The sequence below is a fragment of the Cibotium barometz genome, chromosome 38 (assembly GCF_041138505.1).
Source record: "Cibotium barometz isolate CiBa-2024 chromosome 38, ASM4113850v1, whole genome shotgun sequence".
NCBI classification, from domain to species: Eukaryota; Viridiplantae; Streptophyta; class Polypodiopsida; order Cyatheales; family Cibotiaceae; genus Cibotium; species Cibotium barometz.
In genome coordinates this window covers 31925547-31934255 of record NC_141083.1, presented here as the reverse complement: position 1 = coordinate 31934255, position 8709 = coordinate 31925547, and positions in this window count along the sequence as shown.

The window sequence follows — 8709 nt, the reverse complement described above, 5'->3', positions numbered from 1 at the left end:
AGACGTCGATTATTCCATATGCAGATGTGGATATGTCGGGGCGCCGATAAATCCCTGGTTTCTGCTGTTATAATGCCATGTTTTCCTACTTTATTCTGAATGGTTTACAACAAGGAAGTTACTTTGAATGTGAATTGTTCTGATCATCCACAGTAGTCTGATGGGCAAACACAGTGTATGAATTATATTGTAGAGTATATGCTTCGTGCATGTCTCTAGAAAATCATCATATTGAAAAATATTTCAATGATGGAATTTGCCTATAAAACAGTTTTAAATTTACGGCTATTATTTTAGTCTGTGCATACTTATGTATGGGTATTAACCTAGGGCACCTATTGATGTCGGTCTCTTAAGGACATTGAGCTTGATGCATCGAGGGATTTCTTGCGAGATATGCAGGAAATTCTGACCGAAGCTCGGGATTCTATCAGGAGTGCTCATGATAGGGCACGGTTTTATGCTGATAGGGGACGCTCATCTCGGTCTTTTGAACAAGGAGCGTTGGTTTATTTTATTGTTCCTAAAGATTTTCAGTCTTTATCAATGGAAAAGTGCTCGAATTTATCTTCTAAATATTGTGGTCCATTTTCGAGTTATACATCGGATTGGCACGGCTGCGTTTGAACTTAAAACTACCTCCACATGTTAGAGTTCATCCAGTCTTTTATATCAATAGATTGAAAGGGAAACTGGGAGGTGAGGATAACATAGTTCCTCCTCAAGAACTTGTTGAAGTTGAAGATTTATCCTATGTTCCACATAAACCTGATAAGGTATACGAATTCAGGGAAAGGAAACTTGGTAGTTGACTTATCCTTGATGTTAAAATTAGGTGGAAAGATAGGGAAATTGAGGATTCAACTTGGGAGTAGGTTGAGATTGTTCAACGCAGTTCTCCTTCTTTTCATTGCAAGAGTGCAATGTTTTGAGAGAGGGGAAGTATGTTATATGTACATTATGTGTCCTATGTTATATACACATTATGTGTACATATACTAGGAGGCTAATCCACATTAGGCTTGTGAGCATGGGAGCATGGAAATAAGCTCTAGTGGAGCATGGGTTAGGACTAACCGGGGCACACTCAAGGGGGCTTGGGGGGGCTTGGAGGCTTGAGGGCTTATGCTATAGTCTCTTGTGTAGAGGTCCATATCTACTCATCTACCATTTCACACTTTAGCTACATGCTATTGGATTGGAGTTATACCTCTTGATGGTATGGGACATCAAGGTAGAGGTATGATGTATTTCATTTATGATTCATGTGTGCATCCCTTGGGCTCGGGGGTGGTTGGTGGGTGGTTGAGTTTATGCCTGATCTATGCATGTTTATGCATAACAATTATCTAGAGAGATCTTAGGGTTTTAACAGATGCACACATGAATTATAAATGAAATACATTATACCGCTACCTTGATGTCCCATACCATCAAGAGGTATAACTTCAATCCAATAGCATGTAGCTATAGTGTGAAATGGTAGGTGAGTATATATGGACCTCTACACAAGAGATCATAGCCTAAGCCTCCAAGCCCCCAAGCCTCCCTTGAGTGTGCCCCATGCCCCTATTATATAGGAGGGCCCTCAAGTGACTCTTGACTCTCCATTTCCCATGTGTGACCCTTGGATTCCTGACCTTAACCTTAACCCTTAAGGTTAGTCCCCTAACCCATGCTCCACTAGAGCTTGTTCCCATGCTCCCATGCTCACAAGCCTAATGTTAGCCTCCTAGTATATGCACACATAATGTGCATATAACATACTTCCCCTCTCTCAAAACATTGCACTCTTGCAAAATGAAAAGAAGGACAACTCCGCTGAACAATCTCAATTGACTCCCAAGTCAAATCCTCTATTTCCCTATCTTTCCACCTAAATTTAACCTCAGGGATTAGTCAACTACAAAGTTTCCTTTCCCTGAATTCAAGTTACTAATCAGGTTCTTGTGGAACATAGGATAAATCTTCGACTTCAACGAGTTCTTGAGGAGTAACTGTGTTATCCTCACCTCCCAGTTTCCCTTTCAATCTACTGATATAAAAGACTGGATGAACTCTAACATGTGGAGACAGTTTAAATTCATATGCAAACATGCCAATCCGATGTATAAATCAAAATGGACCACAATATCTAGGAGATAAATTCAAGCATTTTTCCATTAACAAAGTCTGAGAGTCTTTAGGAACTTTTAAATAAACCAATGCTCCTGGTTCAAAAGACCGAGATGAGCGTCCTCTATCAGCATAAAACCGTGCCCTATCATGAGCACTCCTAATAGAATCCCGAGCTTTAGTCAGTATTTCTTGCATATCACTTAAGAAATCCTTCGATTCATCAAGCTCGATGTCCTTAAGACAACATCAATAGGTGCCCTGGGTTGATACCCATACATAAGCATGAACGGACTAAAACCAATAGCCGTATGTTTGAAATTGTTATAGGCAAATTCCATCATTGGAAGATAATTTTTCCAATTTGATGCTTTTCCAGAGACATATGCACAAAGCATATCCTCTACAATCTGATTCATACGTTCTATTTCCCATCAGATTGTGGATGATCAGAGGAATTCACACTCAAAGTAATTTCCTCTTTGTAAACTATTCAAAATAAAGTAGGAAAACATGACATTATAACAGTAGAAACCATGGATTCATCGGTGCCCCGACATACCTACATCTGCACATGGAATAATCAACGTCGAGTTACCCATATCAACATAGAGAGTCATCAGTGTCTCAATGAGTCACATATGTCCATCCGTAAACCATTAGGTTGATTATATAAATCACCTAAGTTCGGAACTAGAGAAAGAAATGCCAACAAAGGAAAAATCCAAATTTCCTTAATCCGAACACAACAAGATAAACTCGTTGAACTCTAAAGAAAGAGATTTCAACAAGTGAAAATGCCGACGAGATTACACTCATCAATACATGCAGGCTATAGATAAAAGAAGTTTATCTAGAGAATGCCCACACTATAACTTCTAGTGTGAATTTAGAAAATGAGATTGTCTTTGAATGTTGAGGTCAACATGCTAAGTGATGTAAGAAAAGCAATAATCTTGAGCCCAAATTATCCCATAAGATAATATATGTGAGGGATCACTAGCATCCCATACCACCATGATACCACCCATACATACCTTAACAATTTGAAACTCCCTATTATGCCATTTAGGAAATATGAATAAAATCCTATATAAAAGGAATAAGATGGCCTTATCCCAGACTTTCACATACTAAAACCTGTCTCTATATTCCTGAGACCACATCAAGGAATAACTCTTTCTGAGTATATCATTAGAAAAGAAATTGAATTATTGGCACCTTTCTAATGATAACTACCCAATAAACACAATAAAGTTGGGGTAGAAAAATAACTCACCTAGATACATAAACACTAGGTGGAATATGTACAAGAGTACAAGAGTACAAGAGTACAAGCAATAACTCACCTAGATACATAAACACTAGGTGGAATATGTACAAGAGTACAAGCAATATACTCCAAAATTATGTGCAAAAAACGAAGGCAAACGTTACCCTCAAAGCACATGAAATTATCCAAAAGATCAAAAGATCCTTATAAAACCATGGATAAAAGCATAAAAGCTCCTTGAATCCATGAAAACCATAGTTGATCATAAAAATCAATGCATGCCATCTAATGGACATTAATGATGCCAAAAGAAGCATTAAAATTGGTGGCCAACTCATCAATCCAGAGTATATGAACATAGTGTCGTTTAAACAAAACTCCAAAGCAAGTAAGTGAAACACATGTGTGTAGCACTCATTTAAAAAAAATCCTTAGATACAAATGATCTAGGTAGAACCTGATGAGCCCATATAAAACTTGGAAAACATCCAATAAAATCCACTAAAACAAACCGATCAACTAACCCATGATAGAGTTTGTCTTAGGATTAGAAAATTAAGCATAAACCACACTTAAACAAGTGCAAAATAAATTATCATCGAAAAGTGTCAAAGATGAAACACTCTTTGAACATAGATTATAACCATCATTGAAAAACTTAAGGAACATGTCCAAAAAGAATGGCTAAACAAAGGTAAAAAATCATGAAAACATCGTTTAAAATTAATCCAAACAGAAATAACTATTCATACGAGGTATAATCGTATTAATAATATGCAAATAACCTGCATCTATCTATTGTCAGCATGAGAAAATGTACTTCAACATTAAATAACCCTAAAAAATATTAAATTCTTGAGAAAATAAATTATCATGATTTTTTTCTAATTTTCTAGAGTCTCAAAATATGATAATTTTGAATTCCACCAAACCTATCTTATGGCATTCCAAACCTATATTTTTTCAGAAAATTTTTAGCAATTTAATTTACCAAAATACCATTGATATTTTATAGCATTAAACTCACGAAGTTCCCCCGCACCGTCGATTTGTCCATTGAATAGTGGTAACACACATTCCAATTGCCATATTGACAATCCACGTTTAAATCATCAACACAAATCAACAAAATAAAATTTTTATTAGTAAATATTAAAATTTACTTCAAAAAAAAGCCAAAATTTAAAAAAGAAGAATCAACAATTAACTAGAGATTGCTCTGATACTACTGTTAAAACCCTAATATCTCTCTAGATAATTGTTATGCATAAACATGCATAAATTAGGCATAAACTCATCCACCCGACCACCCCCGAGCCCAAGGGATGTACACATGAATTATAAATGAAATACATCATACCTCTACCTTGATATCCCATACCATCAAGAGGTATAACTCCAATCCAATAGCATGTAGCTATAGTGTGAAATGGTAGGTGAGTAGATATGGACCTCTACACAAGAGACCATAGCCTAAGCCTCAAAGCCCCCAAGCCTCCCTTTGATGAGTGTGCCCCATGCCCCTATTATATAGGAGAGCCCTCAAGTGACTCTTGACTCTCTATTTCCCATGTGTGACCCTTGGATGCCTGACCTTAACCTTAACCCTTAAGGTTAGTCCTAACCCATGCTCCACTAGAGCTTACAAGTTCCCATGCTCCCATGCTCACAAGCCTAATGTTGGTTAGCCTCCTAGTATATGCACACATAATGTGCATATAGCACGGCCCATATTGGCCATGGGCAGCCCACTGGCCATGGTTTTGCCCACGCCCATGAAGCTGCTCTCCCTAGAAGCAGAAAGCAATGCACAACAGGCCACCTGCAAACAGAAGCTCAGACTGTGGCCGCCCCATGACAGACTCCGTCAAATCTTAGCGATGCCCAGAGCGACACCCCACAGGCGTGGAGGTGGCTGGCCGCGTTGGAGCCATAGGCAAAGGAGGAAGCCCCTGGGGATGGAGTTAGTGTAGCCGGCTGGCGTGATGCTATACTAAGGCTACCAGAAAATGGTGCGCCTCAGCGTTGGAGCCAGAGGTGAAGGAGGAAGCCCTATGGATGGAGTTAGTGTAGCCGGTTGGCGTAATGTTGCACTAAGGCTACCAGAAAATGGTGCGCCTCTCATGGTGCTTGCGCATTGCGTGTTAGGCCGGGCCTACCCCGACCCCTATAAGCATAAGCTCCTTTGTGTGTGGCCTTGCACAGTTTGCTATACCATTAAGGTTGTCAATCTCAACACCTCCACTGTCACCACCCCTGGCGCGCCCAGGTCCATCCTCAGAGCCACCCCTCAACTGAATAAGCATGCTATCACTCCTTCGCCCATGGAATGGGCGAAGGGGCACAACAACCATGGGTGTAGGCTAGGTAGGCACACGTTGTGGGTGGGGCAAGCCCGCAAAGCCCAAAATGAAAAACCTAAGTGGAAATGGCGAAGAGAAAATTTAGAGGAGGGAAAGGTAGGAGCAATAAAAATGCTCTCTCTATAATATTTTCTATTTTTTGGTCTGTTTAATAAAACAAAAATGTTAGTGGGTGGAAAGAGAGAGCTTTTTTTATTTTTTTAAGTTTGTTTAGTAATTAAAAAATAGAATAGTTAGTGGGGACAGAGAGAGGGTGAGAGACGTTTTTTTCATTTTTAGTTTGTTTAATAATTTAAAAAACAAAAAATGTTAGTGGAGAGAGAGAGAGAGAGAGAGAGAGAGAGAGAGAGAGAGAGAGAGCTTTTTTTCATTTTTTGTTTGTTTAACAATAATAAAAATAGAGAATGTTAATGGGGAGAGAGAGAGAGAGAGAGAGAGAGAGAGAGAGAGAGAGAGAGAGAGAGAGAGAGAGAGAGAGAGATTTTAGATTTGTTAAGTCGAAAAATTTTACCATGTTTTTGTTTGTTTTTGTTTTTGTTTTTTGTTTTCTCAATAATAAAAGTAGAAAATGTTAGTGTAGAGAGAGAGAGAGAGAGAGAGAGAGAGAGAGAGAGAGAGAGAGAGAGAGAGAGCTTTTCTTTAAAAGTTGAGCGTTTTGGTTTCTCTGCCATCCAACCATCTAAGCGAGGAGGAGAAGCGCATGACAAAATGCATGGAGTACATGCTCCAAAAGCTCTCTACCAGTGTTTGTTTTTTCTTTGAGAACAAAAGGGCGAAGGCAACGAGACGGAGGTAACATGGGAGGATCAATAGAACATCAAAACATTATGATGGCTAAACATTCAGTTCCACAAGCTCGAAGATGACATCAAATTGCGGACAGCCACATGTCGTGATCACAACAGGTCTCTCATCCTTTTGATCTTGGGCTATCGCAAGAGTAATTTATGCTAGCTTAACACAACGTGAATTGGGTGTTGTACCCAACAATGCTTTTGATGATCAGTAAAAGTAATTATTGTTCTAATTCGATAATCATGTCCAGTATATTAAGATAATCAAGGAATCAAAAAAAGATTACATTATATTATTTGGGTTATTTTAGCTGAGTAATTTAAGCTCATTTGAGCTATCAAAATAGTCCTTGGGGTGCTCAAACGCAATACTTTTTTTTCAATATTAAAGCTGAGTTTACTTTTTTTAATCAATATTAAAGTCGGGTTTTTTTTAAAGCTGCATTTGGTTGGCAAAAATATATTTAAAAAAAATTGAGGCTTTTGTTTTTGTATTTGTTTTTTGTTTTTGGACCTTTGGTGTTGATGTGGTGACATAGATTTTTTGTGGACGATATCCCCATCAAGAATTTTTTAAACCAAAGCTGATTATATAATGCGTGTGTGTGTGTGTGTGTGTGTGTGTGTGTGTGTGTGGATGCGGTGACACAAATGTTTTGTGGACGATACACCCATCAAGATTTTTTTTGGACCAAAGATGATATAATGTGTGTGTGTGTGTGTGTGTGTGTGTGTGTGTGTGTGTTTTCTTCCTATGTATACACCTGTGCACGTTTTTTCTTGTAGTAGACAATTAGGCCCAAACCCGCATATTTGTACTCATTTTAATAGCTGTTATTAGTAGATAACATGTGTACTTTTACCCCCCACTTGATGTAGTGCTAGTGTGCACTATTTGCACAATGTGCCCAATAAGAGGAGGTCAAGGAAAAGTGAACTTTTTTAATGGTTATACAATTTGAGGGCCTTCATCTAGACATGGTCAACTTCACTTGCATCTTAGGCATGTGGGTAGTAGAGGAGTAAGTGACAAGGACAAACAAATTCCTAACGTAATTGTGTGTCAAGGGTTCTTGGGCAATGCCTTGGTGGACATGCATATCAAATGAATGATGCTTGCAACAGCAGCACAAGTGCTCAATGGGCTGCTACAAATTAAGGCCTGACTCCATGGTATGCACTCCTCCCTGTCTGGAGGACGGGGTTGGGGACTAGTTTTTAAAAAAGGCTTAAAAAGGTGGAGAGAGAAGATATTTTAAAAAATGGGGGCTCTCTCTAACCCTTTAAACGTTAACATTTTTTAAAAAAATGGGAGATTGCTGCGCTACAACCCTCCCCCATTTTTTTAAAAAAATGTTAACGTTTCGAGTGCTACAGCCCTCCCCCATTTTTTAAAAAAATGTTAACGTTTAAAGGGTTAGAGAGATCCCCATTTCCTAATGTAAAGGTTATTGGAAAAGCTAGAAAGATAAGGCACAGAGAGAGGTCCTTTTTTTAACATTTAAAAAAGGTTGTAGCACCGGGTGCTACAGCCCTTGGTGGGTGGTGTGCGTTGCACACATTTTGTGCCCAGAGTAATCTATTACAAGATAAAGGAAGAGTGCCCACCCCTTTACGTGGAGAAAGGAGAGGGAGAATTTTTGAAAAGGAGAAAGGAGAAGAGAAGACAAGTGTTTGGGGGTTTCTTTCCCACACGCCTAGATGCATTGGGACTCACAACTAGTTGTCACCATCAAACCATTTACTCATTGAATGAGTTTCTTTTATATATATATATATATATATATATATTATACATTAGAAAGCAAATTGCCCACCCCTCCCCCCTCCTTCACTCACACACACACACACACACACACATATCTTCTAATATTATATTATGTGCATGTGTAAGAGAGAGAATATACACGTATATATATTATGTATGTATGTGTATCTATAGGTATGTAAGCATGTATATATAAATAGATTTATATGTATGTAGATGCACACACATTTATGTTCATGCACACACACACATACACACACAACACACAGACACAAGCACATGATATGTACACACACGTATACAAACACACACACACACACGCATGGACACACGTGCAACATATAGAGATATGCACACTTGCACATATACTCAAGCTTGCACATACACACACACACA